This window comes from Jaculus jaculus, chromosome 4 (assembly GCF_020740685.1).
Source record: "Jaculus jaculus isolate mJacJac1 chromosome 4, mJacJac1.mat.Y.cur, whole genome shotgun sequence".
Taxonomy (NCBI): domain Eukaryota; kingdom Metazoa; phylum Chordata; class Mammalia; order Rodentia; family Dipodidae; genus Jaculus; species Jaculus jaculus.
The window spans coordinates 94,070,924-94,086,708 of NC_059105.1; positions in this window are offsets into that span (position 1 = coordinate 94,070,924).

Genomic DNA, 15,785 nt, shown 5'->3' on the forward strand with positions numbered 1-15,785 from the left:
TGTTGATAGAGGATCTGGTCATTATAATAACTACTCTTGCATACATACTTGGGGCTATTTTTGATTGAATATGTACAGTGTTTAGTTAAATTTTAGAATCTACCTGTATTTTATTCCACTAAGCCTGCTTGAATACTCCCATAGCAGGGAAACTCAACCCCTAGGAACACCTTTGTAGATACTCTGAGAGTCTTAAGAGCCACACCTAACACCTTAAGCTCCTACCCTGAAAATATATAACATCAAATCAATTGATATAGCTAAGAATACCCAGCTAGCTAGAAAATCCAAGCATGAACTTAATCAAAGATGCAAAAATATATACATTATAACACAAGAAACACTAAAAAGCAAGACGATATAAATCCACCTAAAAATATTAATGCATCAGAAATGACCTCCAGTGAGAATGAGTTAGAGGAAATGCCTGAGAAAGATTCAAAAGAATGATTATAAATATATTCAAAGAGGTCAAAGAACAAATCAAAAGAATCAAAGAAGAAATCAAAGAGGAATTCAAAGAAATCAAAGAAGACGCAGGACACCAATTTCATGAAATAAAGAAGGCAATACAAGACATAAATAAGGAAATAGAAATAATAAAGAAAAACCAGTCAGAATTAATAGCAATGAAGAACACAGTTAATGAAATAAAAAACTCTGTAGAAAATCTCACCAGTAGGATGGATGAGGGAGAGGACAGAATATCTAAGCTAGAAGACCAAATGGCAGACCTAATGCAGTCCAACAAAGAGAAAGACAAACTTATAGAAAAGTATGAGTGGGAATTTCAAGATATTCGGGACACTATGAAAAGATCCAATATAAGGATTCAGGGCATAGTAGAAGGAGAAGAACTCCACTCCAGAGGCATAGTAGGCATCTTCAACAAAATCATAGAAGAAAATTTCCCCCAAAATTGGGAAAGAGGTGCCAATCCACATGCAGGAAGCCTTTAGAACCCCAGCCAGACAAAACCTGGAAAGAACCTCTTCTTGCCATATTATAATCAAACTTCCAAACACATACACCAAAGAAAAAATACTGAGAGCAGTTAGAGAGAAAAATCAAGTTACCTACAAAAGCAAGCCCATCAGGATTACAGCAGATTATTCAACACAAACTTTTAAAGCCAGAATGGCTTGGAGTGATATATTCCAAGTTCTGAAAGATAACAACTGTCAACCAAGGTTACTTTATCCTGCAAATTTATCTATTCAAATAGACAGATAAATAAGAACATTCCATGACAAAAGCAGGTTAAACGAGTATTTGAAGACAAAACCAGCTCTATAGAAAATATTTGATAGAATCCTCCATGTTGAAGAAAAGGAAAAGCACACATATAAGGAACCTAGAAAAAACAAGCAATACTCAAATACTAGTTAACACAAGACAGCACAGGTAGAACCGGAACCACACACACAGACCAAAAAAAAAAAAAAAAAAGCAAAAATAAATACACACCTTTCAATAATATCTCTTAATATCAATGGCCTCAATGTCCCAACAAAAAGACATAGGTTTGCAGACTGGGTTAAAAAGCAGGATCCTACAATTTGTTGTCTACAAGAAACTCACCTTTCTACAAAGGATAGACATTATCTTAGGGTGAAAGGTTGGAAGACGGTGTTTCAAGCAAATGGGCCTAGAAAAAAGCAGGGGTTGCTATCCTAATATCAGACAGGGTAGACTTTAGTCCAACATTAGTCAAGAAAGAAAAGTAAGGTCACATTATATTGATTAAGGGCACACTCCAACAGGAGGACATTACAATCATAAACATATATACACCTAACATGGGGGCTCCTAAATTCATCAAACAAACACTATTAGAACTAAGGTCACAGATATCACCAAACACAGTGGTGGTGGGTGACTTTAGCACCCCACTCTCATCAATTGACAGGTCATCCTGGGAAAAAATAAACAGAGAGGCATCTGGACTAAATGAGGTCATACAAGGAATGGACTTAACAGATATATACAGGACATTTCATCCAAAGGCTGAAGAATATACATTCTTTTCAGCAGCACATGGAACATTCTCTAATAGAGACCATATATTAGGACACAAAGCAAATCTTAAGAAATTCAGGAAAATTGAAATAATTCCTTGCATTCTATCTGACCACAATGGAATTAAACTACAAATCAGTAGCAAGAAAGGCTATAAAGCATACACAAAATCATGGAAACTAAACAATACACTCCTAAACGATGAATGGGTCAATGAAGAAATAAAGAAGGAAATCAAAAAATGCATAGAGTCCAATGATAATGAGAACACAACATATCAAAATCACTGGGACACAATGAAGGCAGTTCTAAGAGGTAAATTTATAGCCTTAAGTGCCTATATTAAGAAATTAGAAAGGTCGCAAGTAAGTGACCTAATGCTTCACCTTAAAGCCTTGGAAAAAGAAGAACAAGGAAAACCAAAAATCAGTAGATGGGAAGAAATAATAAAGATTAAGGCAGAAATTAATGAAATAGAAACAAAAAGAAACAATCCAAAGAATTAATGAAACAAAGAGTTGGTTCTTTGAAAGGATAAACAAGATTGAAAAACCCTTAGCAAGTCTGACCAAAAGAAAGAGAGGAGACACAAAATAATAAAATCAGAGATGAAAATGGTAACATCACAACAGATCCCAGAGAAATTCAAAAAAATTATAGGGACATATTATAAAAGCTTATACTCCACAGAGTATAAAATCTGAAAGAAATGGATGATTTCCTTGATCTATATGACCTACCTAAATTAAATCAAAATGAGATTAATCACTTAAATAGACCTATAACAAACATGGAGATCTGAACAGTTATCAATAATCTCCCAACTAAAAAAACCAAAGATTAATCACTGGGACCTCATGAAATTACAAAGATTTTGCATTGCAAAGGACACAGTGAAAAAAGCAAAGAGGCAACCTACAGAATGGGAAAAAATTTTCGCCAGCTATATATTTGATAGAGGATCAATATCTAGGATATACAAAGAAATCAAAAAGTTAAATAATAAGGAATCAAACAAGCCAATCAAAAAATGGGCTATGGAGCTAAATAGAGCATTCTCAAAGGAAGAAACACGAATGGCATATAAGCATCTAAAAAATGTTCTACGTCACTAGTCATCAGGGAAATGCAGATTAAAACTACACTGAGATTCCATCTCACTCCTGTCAGATTGGCCACTATCATGAAAACAAATGATCATAAATGTTGGCGGGGATGTGGAAAAAAAGGAACCCTTCTACACTGCTGGTGGGAATGCAATCTGGTCCAGCCATTGTGGAAAACAGTGTGGATGTTCCTAAAACAGCTAGAGTTTGATCTACCATATGATCCAGCTATAGCACTCCTAGGCATATATCCGAAGGAATCATCTCATTTCCTTAGAAGCACGTGCTCTGCTCAACCATGTTTATTGCTGCTCATTTTATAATAGCTGGGAAATGGAACCAGCCTAGATGTCCCTCAACTGATAAGTGGATAATGAACATGTGGCACATTTATACAATCGAGTTCTACTCAGCAGTAAAGAAAAATGAAATTATAAAATTTGCAGAAGAATGGATGGACCTGGAAAGGATTGTACTAAGTGAGGTAACCCAGGCCCAGAAAGCCAAGCTTTGCATGTTCTCTCTCCTTTGTGGATCCTAGCTAGAGATGATTGGGCTTCAGCGTGAGAAGGAAAATATTTAGTAGCAGAGGCCAGTAAGTTAAAAAGGAGACATAAAGGGAAGAGAAAGAAAGGGAGGAGGATACTTAATAGGTTGATATTGTATATATGTACGTACAATGATTGTAATGGGGAGGTAATATGATGGAGAATGGAATTTCAAATGGGAAAGTGTGGGGGTGGGGAAGGAGGGAATTACCATGGGATATTTTTTTATAATTATGGAAAATGTTAATAAAAATTTAAAATTAAAAAAAATTTGTTAACAGAGGGAGAATATAATCAAAATACAATACATATATGCATAGTTTTGTTGTGGTTTGATTCAGGTGTCCCCATAAACTTACATGTTCTGAGTGCTAGGTCCCCAGCTAATGAAGATTTGGGAATTAAAGCCTCCTGGAGGCAGTGCATCATTGAGGGTGGGCTTATGGGTCTGATAAGCAGCTTACTCTTGCTTCTGTTTGGCACACTCTCCTGTTGCTGTTATCCATCTGCTATTAGTGAAGAGGTTATATCCCCCCTCTGCTCATTCCATCATTTTCCCTTTCTATCATGAATCTTCCTCTCAAGTCTATAAGCCCAAATAAACCATTTTTCCCCACAAACTGCTCTTGGTTGGGTATTTTCTGCCAGCAACACAAACCTGACTTTAACAGTGTTATACACATATAAATAAATTCATTGTTTTTATCAACCATTACTTCATTCTTGCTTGTTATAGACTGCATTACATCTTCTCAAACTTCATGTATTGAGCCTTATGTCAACTTTTCTTTACTGTGAAAAATACCTGAGGTAATACACTTATAGAATAAAAGGGTTTTTTTTGTTGTTTTGTTTTTTTTGTTTTTTTAACTCAGTTCAGGAGTTCCAGTCTTTGCTACATTCTTTGGAGCATAGAGAGGCAACACATTATAAGAAGTGCATCATGGGAAAAAACAAAACAACAAAAGAACTATCCACTTCATGGCTGGGAAGTGAAAACAGAAGACTAAATTTCCATTAATCCTTTTGAGTACTTGCTCCCAGTATCTCAAGGGCCTTCCAATAATTCCTACTTTTTAAATTTTCTACCAATTTCTAATGATGACCCATTCAATCAAGTCACTGCAAGTACATTAGAAGGCAGGTGCACCCTATTGAAAAGCACTAGATGATAACATGTTACCAACATATTTCTTGTAAAATGCATTCACCAGAATGTTTCTTCTGCTGTTTTAGCCAATTCATTCTCCCTTCCCACTTTTTAAAATGCATTTTAAATACTCTCTGCTATTTAGGAGAACAGGCAAGAACCCAACCACAGAAAGGCATTATCCCAGAGTGGGAGTGGATTTTGAACTAATCTTTAAAGTGGTATAGCTAAATTATGTCATAAAGGTGAAGCCCTAACCAGTAAGTATGTCCTAATTATTAGAAGAAGGTGAAGTACCAGTCATGTGCAGTGTGTGGCCATGAAAAGATCATTGAAGACATAGCAAGAAGACAAGGAATTCTTAACAAGCCAAGGGAAAACAAAATCTAAGAGAAACCAGACCTCCTCACAACTTGGTCTTGGAATTCTAATCCTGGTACTATGAGAAAATATGTTTCTGCTGTGTAAGACACACAGTCTAGAAAGACTTGATTTACTAAAATTTTATGTAGTTCAAAGCCATGTTTTGTTTATGAGAAATAAAGGTGGTATCTTATACCATATGTAGATAGAAATTCACTTTGTCATAATTATATCATTGCTGGTAGATAACAGAACAGGGAACACTGCATTGAAGAGCAGGAGATAATCACATACTACTAACAGATTTCCTGTAAAATGCATTCACCAGAATGTTTTTTACTGCTGTTTTAGCCAAGTCATCCTCCATTCTCACTTCTTAAAATGGATTTTCTTTACACTCTGATCTGAAGAATATATTTTCTGCTTATTTCAATAGGTTATTTTGGTTATTTCCTCCCAGAGAAAAGAACACTACTATTGGGGAGTCCGAGTCCACTGGAACATTGGTCATTTTACTTAACCTCAGCTTGCATCTCTCCTGGCTACTTCTCCTTGGAAGGTATGGAATAGCAAGGAAAGCTTGAAACACAGTCATGTCTTGCTAAGGTTATTTTGGTTCTGTTTTACGTCTATAGAAGGTTCAAAAGAGACTGAAAATAACAACCATGCCACCATTCTCCAAGTTCAAACACTTTTTGGCTCTGGTCCAAAGATATCCTCTATTAAAACCTTATTTATTTAATTTTATTTATTTGAAATGTAGAAATGGAGGAGTGGGAAAGGGAGAGAAGAAGAGAGAAAGAGGAAGGGAGAGAGAGAGAGAGGACCACCAGCATGTTAGCATGTGCCACCTTGTGCATCTGGCTTACGTGGGCCCTGAGGAATTGATCCTAGGTCCTTTGACTTTGCAGGAAAGCACCTTAAGTCTCAAGCCATCTCTCCAGTCAAATGTGTAGCCCAGACTGGCCTCAAACTTCCGATCTTCCTACCTTTGCCTCTTTAGCAATTTCCTTCCAGTGTGTGCCACCACAACCAGCTATTTTTTCTTAGAAGGTTTGTGCCATTGTTAAAAATAGCTTAATATTTTAACAGTCAACTTTTCCTATTATTACTTTAAGACCAAATTTTAAAATAGTCAGGCTGGAAAGATTGCTCAGTGATTAAGGTGCTTATCTGTAAAGCCTAACAACGCAGGTTCAATTTCCTAGTACCCGTGGCACATGCACTGGCTGAAGTCCTTTGCACACCCATTCTGTCTTCTCTCTCTCTGCTTACAAATAAATAACAATATTTGAAGAATCCATATTACTGATTTTCTAGTATCTCTAATATGCTAGCAGGTAAATGGAGACTACATTACTTCTTTTTGTCTTTGTTTCTTTATCTGTATTCTTACTTTCCAACAGTCATATACTCACTGCTTACTTTTTCAAAAATAAAAAAAAAAGTATATCATTTATTGCTCTCCTACTTCTTGACAGCTTTGGATCTCAAATCTTTTTTCCTGGAAATTTTATCAAATAATTAAAGCATATATACATATATATATATATATATATATATATATATATATATATATATATATATGTGTGTGTGTGTGTGTGTGTGTGTGTGTGTGTGTGTGTGTGTGTGTGGCATAGTTGCTTACATCTCTTACACAAACAATATGAACATTTTCTTGCAGCCAGAAAAAGAAAAAGTGAATCAGCCACTACTACTAAAGCAAATACTCCTTTCAACAGATGGAAGTCACAATTTCTTTGGCACATTTGTCTTTTCCATTTGAGATAAATGAAGCCTTCAATATAAGTGGAAGAAATCTTTTTTTTTTTTCCTATTCAAATGACTGAGGTAGGTAATAGAAACATTTTGCATGCCCCCATATATTGGATGCATAAACTGAGCCTAGGGAATTTAAATGATTTCTTAAATATCACCCAGGAGCCAGAGAAAAAGTCTTGTTCCCAGAACAATAAGTTTTCATTTTTGACACATGCTAGTGGAGAGTCATACCTGATCTCAAGGACATTTTTCTAAATAAAAGGTAATAAGTGGTCAGACATGGAGTGAATATATTAGACTGCTGCTTTTCCCTGGTGTGCTATTATTTGGGGCTTATGAATAGGAAATGTAAAGTAATCTCAGAAGGAATTTTACCCTAATGTCCTTTGAAAGAATGAAAGCTTTTCTTTGTAAGGAGGTAGGATGACAAAAAACCGAAGATTATTGGAAATCTGGTTGCAGATCTTTTCTTGGTAAGATTTGAGTGAGTTATTACCAGTAAGTGGTAAATGGGATTCATTCATTTTCCTTTTGTAAGTTGAACTTCAGAGGAATTGTTGCCAAAGGCATTGAGACAGATCATTCTATCAGGGCTGGACTGAAGAAATATGGTATCTTTTTAGCCTTTCCATCTAGTATCCTACAGCCAGACCCTCTACCCACACTGAGTATTAGGTGATTTGACTGAATTCTAACATAGCCACATGTGGATAGAAAAATTAAGGCATTTCATTTTTCATCATGTCACTGTATAGTGGACTGCTTTCCAAGAAATTGTTGAAATGCCTCATTTATGCATATCATTAGGTTTCTAAATTTATTATACAAGTTACATAAATAAACATGCCAACATTATCTTTCATGGAGTGATAACCTTATTGACTATATTAAATTTGTTTTTCTAAATACTAATTTCTGTAATGATTTAAATAACAAAACAATAAGAATTCAAGAAACAGATTCATAAATAAATGATATTTTGCTTTCCTGCCTTTCTTATGAATAAATGATTTTTCTACAAAATAGATTCTATGTGCTTCTCAATGAAAGGCCACACTTTTTTGAGAGATGATATCTCTTTAAGAACCTTTGCCCCCGAGTCCCCCAAGTATCATTAATTTTTTTTTTTTTTGATGGATCCTTTATTTTGTTCCCAGGCACTAATGGAGTAATGGACTCTTTACATACTGGTCTTGTTCATGGAGTTGTGTGTAATGTTTTACAAGATATTGATATTCACAAGCACAAATGCATTTTGTAATATATCATAGAAAATGTGATGGAAACGAATTCAAGAATAATAAAATCACTCCCTAAAGGCATCTTTATCTTGATGTTGGTGTGAAAATTCTAGATAACACCATAAATTTTTATACCTGTTCCAAATAAAAAATGTAGGGCACACTATAAATTGGATTCTTCAAAATGCTTTAATCAGATGGTATTTTAATTAAATAATGTAACAAAACTGGTTGTAGTATATATTTGATTATATTTTCCGTTTAGTTAAATTTATGGAAATTTGTTACTAGTACATTTATATAGGTAACTGTTTGCTGTTATTCACTTATGCAGGGGAGTTTAATCAAAGATCTTTCTTTTCCCTTTAAATTTCCTGTAAAGACAATATACATTATTTTGAAAACGTGCTACTAACTTGCATGTTACATTCTAACCTTTTATGATGCTAACTCCAGTGAACAGGATGTGTTAAGATTCTTGGGATTTTAATTAAATGACATACAAAGAAGACACAAATCTAGCCACCTTTTGAAAGGGAAATATTATAGAATTATACTTAAGTTACACTGAAGAATTCAAGATGTAAGTAAAGTAACAAGAATAAAGATCTAAGACTATCAGCTGAATATTTTCCCTCACTTTGTATTTTGAAATTCTGTAGTTAACCAAGGTCTGTTTAACAGGTTCTCAGAAATGATTCCCAAGTTATGAATGTTTAGTTTCTGAGAGGATAAGGCTTAACATTCTAGTTCTGATAAGTTGTTTTTGTCAGCAAAAGTTTAGTGTTACAATTGAGCATGCTAGTGGAAGTGGAGGAGGCTTTTAATGTGACATTTCCAGGGAATGAGGGTGAGTCAACTTGGAAAACCTCCCAAACACTGAACAAATAGAAACCAGGCAAACCACACATAGGATTATGAGGGATACCAAGAAGCATGAGATCATTGAAATGGAACCTCTATGTTTGAGCAGTTTACAATCAGGTTGGCAGCACAATAATAAGAATGATAGATAGGCATATAAGAACACTTTTCAAATAATAGCCTAATGAAGAAAGATACTAGCCATCACAAAGAACAGTGTGCTTCACTGCTGTAAGTCATGTAGCAATAACAGGTAGGAACAGAGAACGACCACATATATGGAAACTAACAGAGGCTTTATTGTTGCAGTGGAAGATATAATAAATGTGATATGTGTATATGAGTCTTTGAAAAATTACTTGCTTGCTCAGAAATAATTTTAGCTGGAATAAATGCTCTCTTAGATGTGAAGTATAGTTCCTTCTCTTTGATAAAAAAAGAATTAACATTATACATGGAAGCATTCAGGACTAGAGATATTGTACCACACCCATTTAAGTTTAGATTCACAAATTTTCTTATCTTTGAACCTCCCAGTGTGTAAAGTGTTTCATAAATGTGTACTTTATGAATATATGATGTGAAAAAAATGGGTTCAAGTAAAGTGTTCAATTGCCAAATATTTTGTGAGAAATGTCTTTTGAGTTCTGTAGAAGAGCTATTACTTCATAACCAAAACAAGATGGAGATTAGATTCTGATGATATGAATTTGGTTATTTTAGACAATTTGGATTTGATTTTGTTTTAGTTAGACTTATTTGGTTTGATAGCTACTTTTTTCTCAAATATTAACACTTTCCTCAAGAAAATAAGATTCTTTTCTGTGTTTTTTCCTGTTTCATATGGGTATGTCTAAATTACATTGTATATATTGTTGTCTATTATATTTTAATCATTTTATCCTATATAAATTAATGGAAGAAATAGCTGACTTTTTTATCCAGACAATTTTATTATTTTCAGACCAACACTTATAATTCTACTCTGTTATTATAGCTGCGTACATCAAGTATGTGACCTTTTGCATAGCTGGAACATACAAAGCAATAAATATATAGTGACCCATTCCCAATGGGGGTAATATTATGTGTTCTCTGATAAAATCTTTCAACTACTTTAACAAGTGCCTTGATAAACTTAATTAATTATGAGTTAATTTTTGATACATATTAAACTTATCAAAGAATAAGATAGTAAATATTTTACATTTGGTTATAGTTTATAAAATAGAATATATTTCAAAAATTTAAGAAATATACTATGAAAGAACTTACAGAAACTATTTTTCTAAAGCAAATATCAAATTTCCAAACAAATATTTACAACAAATTCATAATTTGTGGCATTTTGGTATGAGACAGGTATCACAGTAGGTTGCAAAGCTGTGTGGAATGGGCACAGTAGGAAACAGGGTGGCATAGGCAAACATTGTTTAGAAGCATTCTAGAGTTATCACATAGATTTTATCAATCAAGTCAACAAGCATCTTGATAAATCGCCATCTCTGTGGCAACCAAAGCTTTTATGCCACATGTCAGCTACACACTTAATAAACTTATAAAAATCAATACACTCTTTTTTGTCTCTTCTTTAAAGAAAATCTTGGATGTTTTTTATGAGGAAAGAGCAATCAAATGAATGAGTTGTACCTCATCCATTGGGAAGAAACATTTTCTGCGTCCATGCCTGCAGGTTTGTCTTCATGTTTCATCAGTCTTTTCACTCACATGCTATTAAGAAAAAAACAAATCTACAATTCTTTCATGGGAATGAGCCAAAAAAAATTTAAATTATTGAGTTAGTGAATGACCTTTGGCCTCTGAATAAATAAGTCATTTATTGTCATTTCATTTATAAGTCATTGACTTATATTCCTCTCTATTCCTCAAAAGCAGCACAGCCTCTCAGCACAAATGAGTCCATGTTTGCCATTGCACTCTCATCCTCACTCCCAATTTTGCACTCTTTGTCTGATGACCTTAGTGTCTTTTTATTTTATTTATTTTTATTTATTTATTTTATTTTTTAAATTTAATTTATTAGTTTTCTTTTCATCAAATACAGGCAGTTTGGTACCATTGTTTAGGCTCATTCATGACCTGCCCCCTCCCAATGGACCCTCCTTGTTGAAGTAAGTGGGTCACGCATTGTGGAGTTGGCCCACAGTTCTTGGTACGATAAATGTCTCTGCATATCATGACCCAACATGTGACTTATATATTTCTGTAGTCAGTGAATATAGTCGAGTTGGTACCATTGTTAGCCTCCTCCTTGTTCTTTCCTCTCCACAGGGACTCTCCTTATTGGGTATGTGGGTCATGTACTGTGTGTTTAGCCTTTAATTTTAGGTAGGAGGAAATATCTTTGCGTGTCATGACCTGATGTGTAGCTCTGATATTCTTTCTGCCCCTTCTCTACAAATTTCCCTGAGCCATGTGGGCTCATATTAGGTTTGCTTCCATGTTGAAATCTTGGGTGCCCCTGTGTCTCTGGATATCTGATTTGGCAGGGGTTAATTGTTCTCTGTGTCTATCCCCTTCACCCTTGTGCTGGTTCCTGGCTCACCAAGAAAACAGCATTCTTGCATGTTTCCCCAATTATTCTTAGTTTCAACTGGGGCCCTTTTGAGGTCTGATGGGCTGGTTCTTTCCTTTGGATCTGTGTATACCTGAAAAAAGAGAAACTGATTCTCCAACAGAGAGTAAAGTTAGCACCAAGTAAATGTGATAACCATTTTTTTTTTTTTTTTTTTTTTTTTTTTTTTTTAGAGAGAGTTTAATGTAGAGTGGGTTCAGTTTTGGATATGGTTCTGTCTTGTTATTCACCTCCAGCTATGGGTTCCATTCCACTGAGCAGATCAGTTATCTAAATTGAGAACAGTTGGTTTCCCACCATGACTATGGCCACTATTTCACTTGTAAGAGCATCATGTCAGGTTGTTTTCTTCTAAGTAATTAGAATATATGTTGCTTGAACAGATATTGATCATTATCCCCCAGTAGCTCATGTAGCACCTTCTTCTAGATGTGCTGTCTGGGGACTGACTCTCTTCCAGCTTCCAGCCATGTTGCTTCATGATATATACCAACAGTGTATTTGTGTCTTCAACAGTAGTGTCTTACTACTAACCTATGGTGGGTCATCAGGCACTTTGACATAAATCTGTCTTCTTTTGGAGACCTTGTAGGTCTCTATGATCAAAAGCTCATAGTGGATGATATCCTCCTGCTGGTACCAGGAGTTACAGGTCAGCACTCAAGAAGAGAAGAAAAGGGTAAGTTATAGAAAAGATAGATAGAGAGAGATGAGATAGAAGAGGGAGAGGGAGAGAAAGAGAGAGAAGCAGAAACAGGAGGAGATAATGGTCAGTTTTCATCATACCCATTTCAGGGCCTTGTGAATCTGGTATTCCCTCTAAGGGCCTTGTGAATCTGGTGTTCCCTCTAAGAGTCTGGTGGAGGTTGAACCATTTGGTCTGTCTTTTAGGATGTAGAGTTTTATAGTACTGTTGCCTTTTGGGTTCAGTTTTGTGTCTCCCACTCCCTCCCTTACCCTCCCCTCCCTCCCACCCTCCCTGTTGTCTGGTCCTTGAGATGCTTTGTAGGTTTCTTGGCAACTTGGGTAGATTCAGGTTAGGAGCTGTAGATGAGTGAGACTATGCAGTGATTATCTTTCTATGATTGGGTGAGTTCATTGAGAGTAAGATGTTCCAGGTTCAACCATTTTTCTTCAAATTTCATTGTGTTGTTTTTCCTTACTTCTGTGTGCATTTCCATCATGTAGATATACCACATCTTAGTTATCTATTCATCTAATGAGGGAAATCTGGGTTGGTTCCAGCTCTTGTCTATTACAAATTGAGCAATTATAAAGATGGTTGAGCAAATCTCTCTGAGCTGAGGTGTGGAGCTTTTAGGGTACATGCCCAGCAAGGGAATAACTGGGTCTGTTGGTAACTCTATAGTCAGTTTTTTAGGAGTCTTCATATTGTTTTTCAAAGTGGATGTACCATCTTAAATTCCCACCAACAGTTGGATGAGGGTTCCAATTTCTCTACATCCTCATCAGCATTTTTTTTTTTTTGATGTTTGTTATCCTTACTGGGGTAAGGTGGAATCTTACAGTAGTTTTAATTTGCATTTTCCTGATGATTAAGGATGATGAACATTTCCTTAGATGTGTGTTTGCCATTTGTATTTCTTCCTCTGTGAACTGCCTGTCCAGTTCCTTGCCCCATTTTGTGATTGTGTTGTTTGACTTTTTATTGTTTTGGTTTTTGAGTTCTTTGCAGATTCTAGAAATTAGGCCTCTGTCAGTTGGATATTCGGCAAATATTTTCTCCTATTCTGTGGGTAATCTATAGTGTCTTCTAGTAACATTTTATGGAAGGGTCTTAGGTAAATACCACAAGTAGCTCTAAGTAATGGCTTCCTGGCATGGCTGTACCCCTAGAAAACAGAAATCAAATTTTGAAATAAAACTTGATAATCATGCTTTGGAAAATCTAATGTAATAAAATTGTTAATTTCTTCAAGGGAAAAAAAATGTACAAAATATTTCCCCTCTGTTAGATGGCCAAAGAATCACATTAAAACTCACATATGAGCAGGAAGGATGGCTTAGAGGTTAAGATGTTTGCCTGCAAAGCCTATAGATCCAAGTTTGATTCCCCAGTACCCATGTAAGCCAGATGCACAAGGGGGCATGTGTGTCTGGGGTTTGGTTGTAGTGGTTGGAGGCCCTGGTTTGCCTATTCCCCTTCTGTCTCTATCTGCCTCTTGCTCTCTGTGTTTCTCTTAAATAAATAAATAAGAATAAAATATTTTTTTAATTTTTTCATAGTCATGTATTAAAATAAGAGAATCCATGTTTAGAGATAATTCTTATATGAGAAGATATTTTCTTAAGTTCATTCATTCTCTTCTTTCATCTATGTTTCAGGCTAGTGTGGCTAAAATCATATTATTTACAAATATGTTACATATCTTTTTAAACTGTTAATGTTACAAGATGACTATAGCTCTTCTTCAGGCATTAACTTTCTAGCTTAGAATGCTCCACAATTCCCAGCTTTTATATGTGATGTCCTAAATTTAAATGAGTTAAATAAGTTGTACCATGTATTTTGCAAATGTCCATGCATATTTCATTTTAAATATTTTAAAGCAATACAAGTAATTTATCCATGTATGTGACTAATTGTGTGACACATATTAATTGGCAATATTTTGGAAGTTCCACTTGGAAACTGATATTCTAATGTAACTGCTAGCTATTCAGCCATATTTTAAAATAAATGGTTAAAACTAGAAGCATCATGTTGATTTAACATTGAATTTTCATGTCTCAGTCACTTTGTATCAAGAATGATAAGCATATTTAGTAACATGTGAACTTTAACATTTTTCTAAGATGCCTGTATGTTTAATTTATATGTAATCACATAAATTAAATATAAAAATCTGAGACACTTTACTCCTATGTTTCTAGTCTGATCCATTTATACTTCAGCTTGCCTAACTAATCTTTGACACAGTTACTCGAGTAAGGTATTTGTAAAGCACTCAGCTGACAAATACAGAGTGTAGGCTATTATTTCTGTTTGGAAGTCAAAGACCTGAATGATTCATTTTATAGTCTGACAGTCATCACTACAATTCCTTGAATTCCCAGAGCTTATCATGTGGCTTCCTCAAGGATGGCTATCATGTCTTAGCTCCTACAATGACAGATGGGATATAACATGTCATGTGATGGATAACTCTGGAGCCATAGTACTTAATCCTTCTAATACTAATAGCTACATTATCATAGAGATTTATGAGAATGTCAGTTTCAAGTTCCCAGTTCCATTCATGGGTTTTTAAAACTTCAGCTGCAAAAAACATGCATCCATCCCATTAATTCTAATTATCATGGTTCATCTTCTCAGCAGTTTTGCACTCCGGAACCTTTCAGTGCAAATTAACGTACCAAAAAAGTGTATTAATTAATATTTGTAGCTTTTAATTTCTGCAAGAGTGTTGTCTGGAAGCAGCTGGCAGTACAGGGCCTCTGCTATTGAATCTTTGCCAAACAAGTGCAGATGTAATTTTGTTATCTCTTGCTTAGTCATTTACGCAAATTAATTTGAACAATTAGCCTTTTACTGGTCCTTCATGAATCATGCAAAAGGGATCTGCCAAAAATTGCTGGTTGACAGAAAAGAATTGGTTAATGCTGTGCATTTTGTGGGAAGGTAATGTAGAGGGAAATTCAACATTATTTTAGAACATGGACAATTGCCTAAATATCTATTGTAAGATTTACTTAGCACTTGTGAGCAAACGTGATAATCCCACTCAATGAAGGATTAATCTGTATACCAGGGAGGGTTCAGTTCACACAACTAAAAATCATTCATGATATATCCAACTTGAATAGAACTCAAGTAGAGATATGAAACAGGAAAAAGATATATATATTTTTTTTAGGAAATGGAATTTAAGGAACTAATACTTTCAGCCTTTAGATCACATTCCTTTTGGTTACTCAGCATTTGTGCACACATACACACACACATTTATATACAATATGTTGTGGGTGTGTATTTATTACATAAGGTAAATTAAATATAAGTATATGCAATCACATTTGATAGCATCTCATTTTCTTTTACCTTTCTAAGACAACAGTGATCAGGAGTACATCAAAACAGTTTGATATATAGTT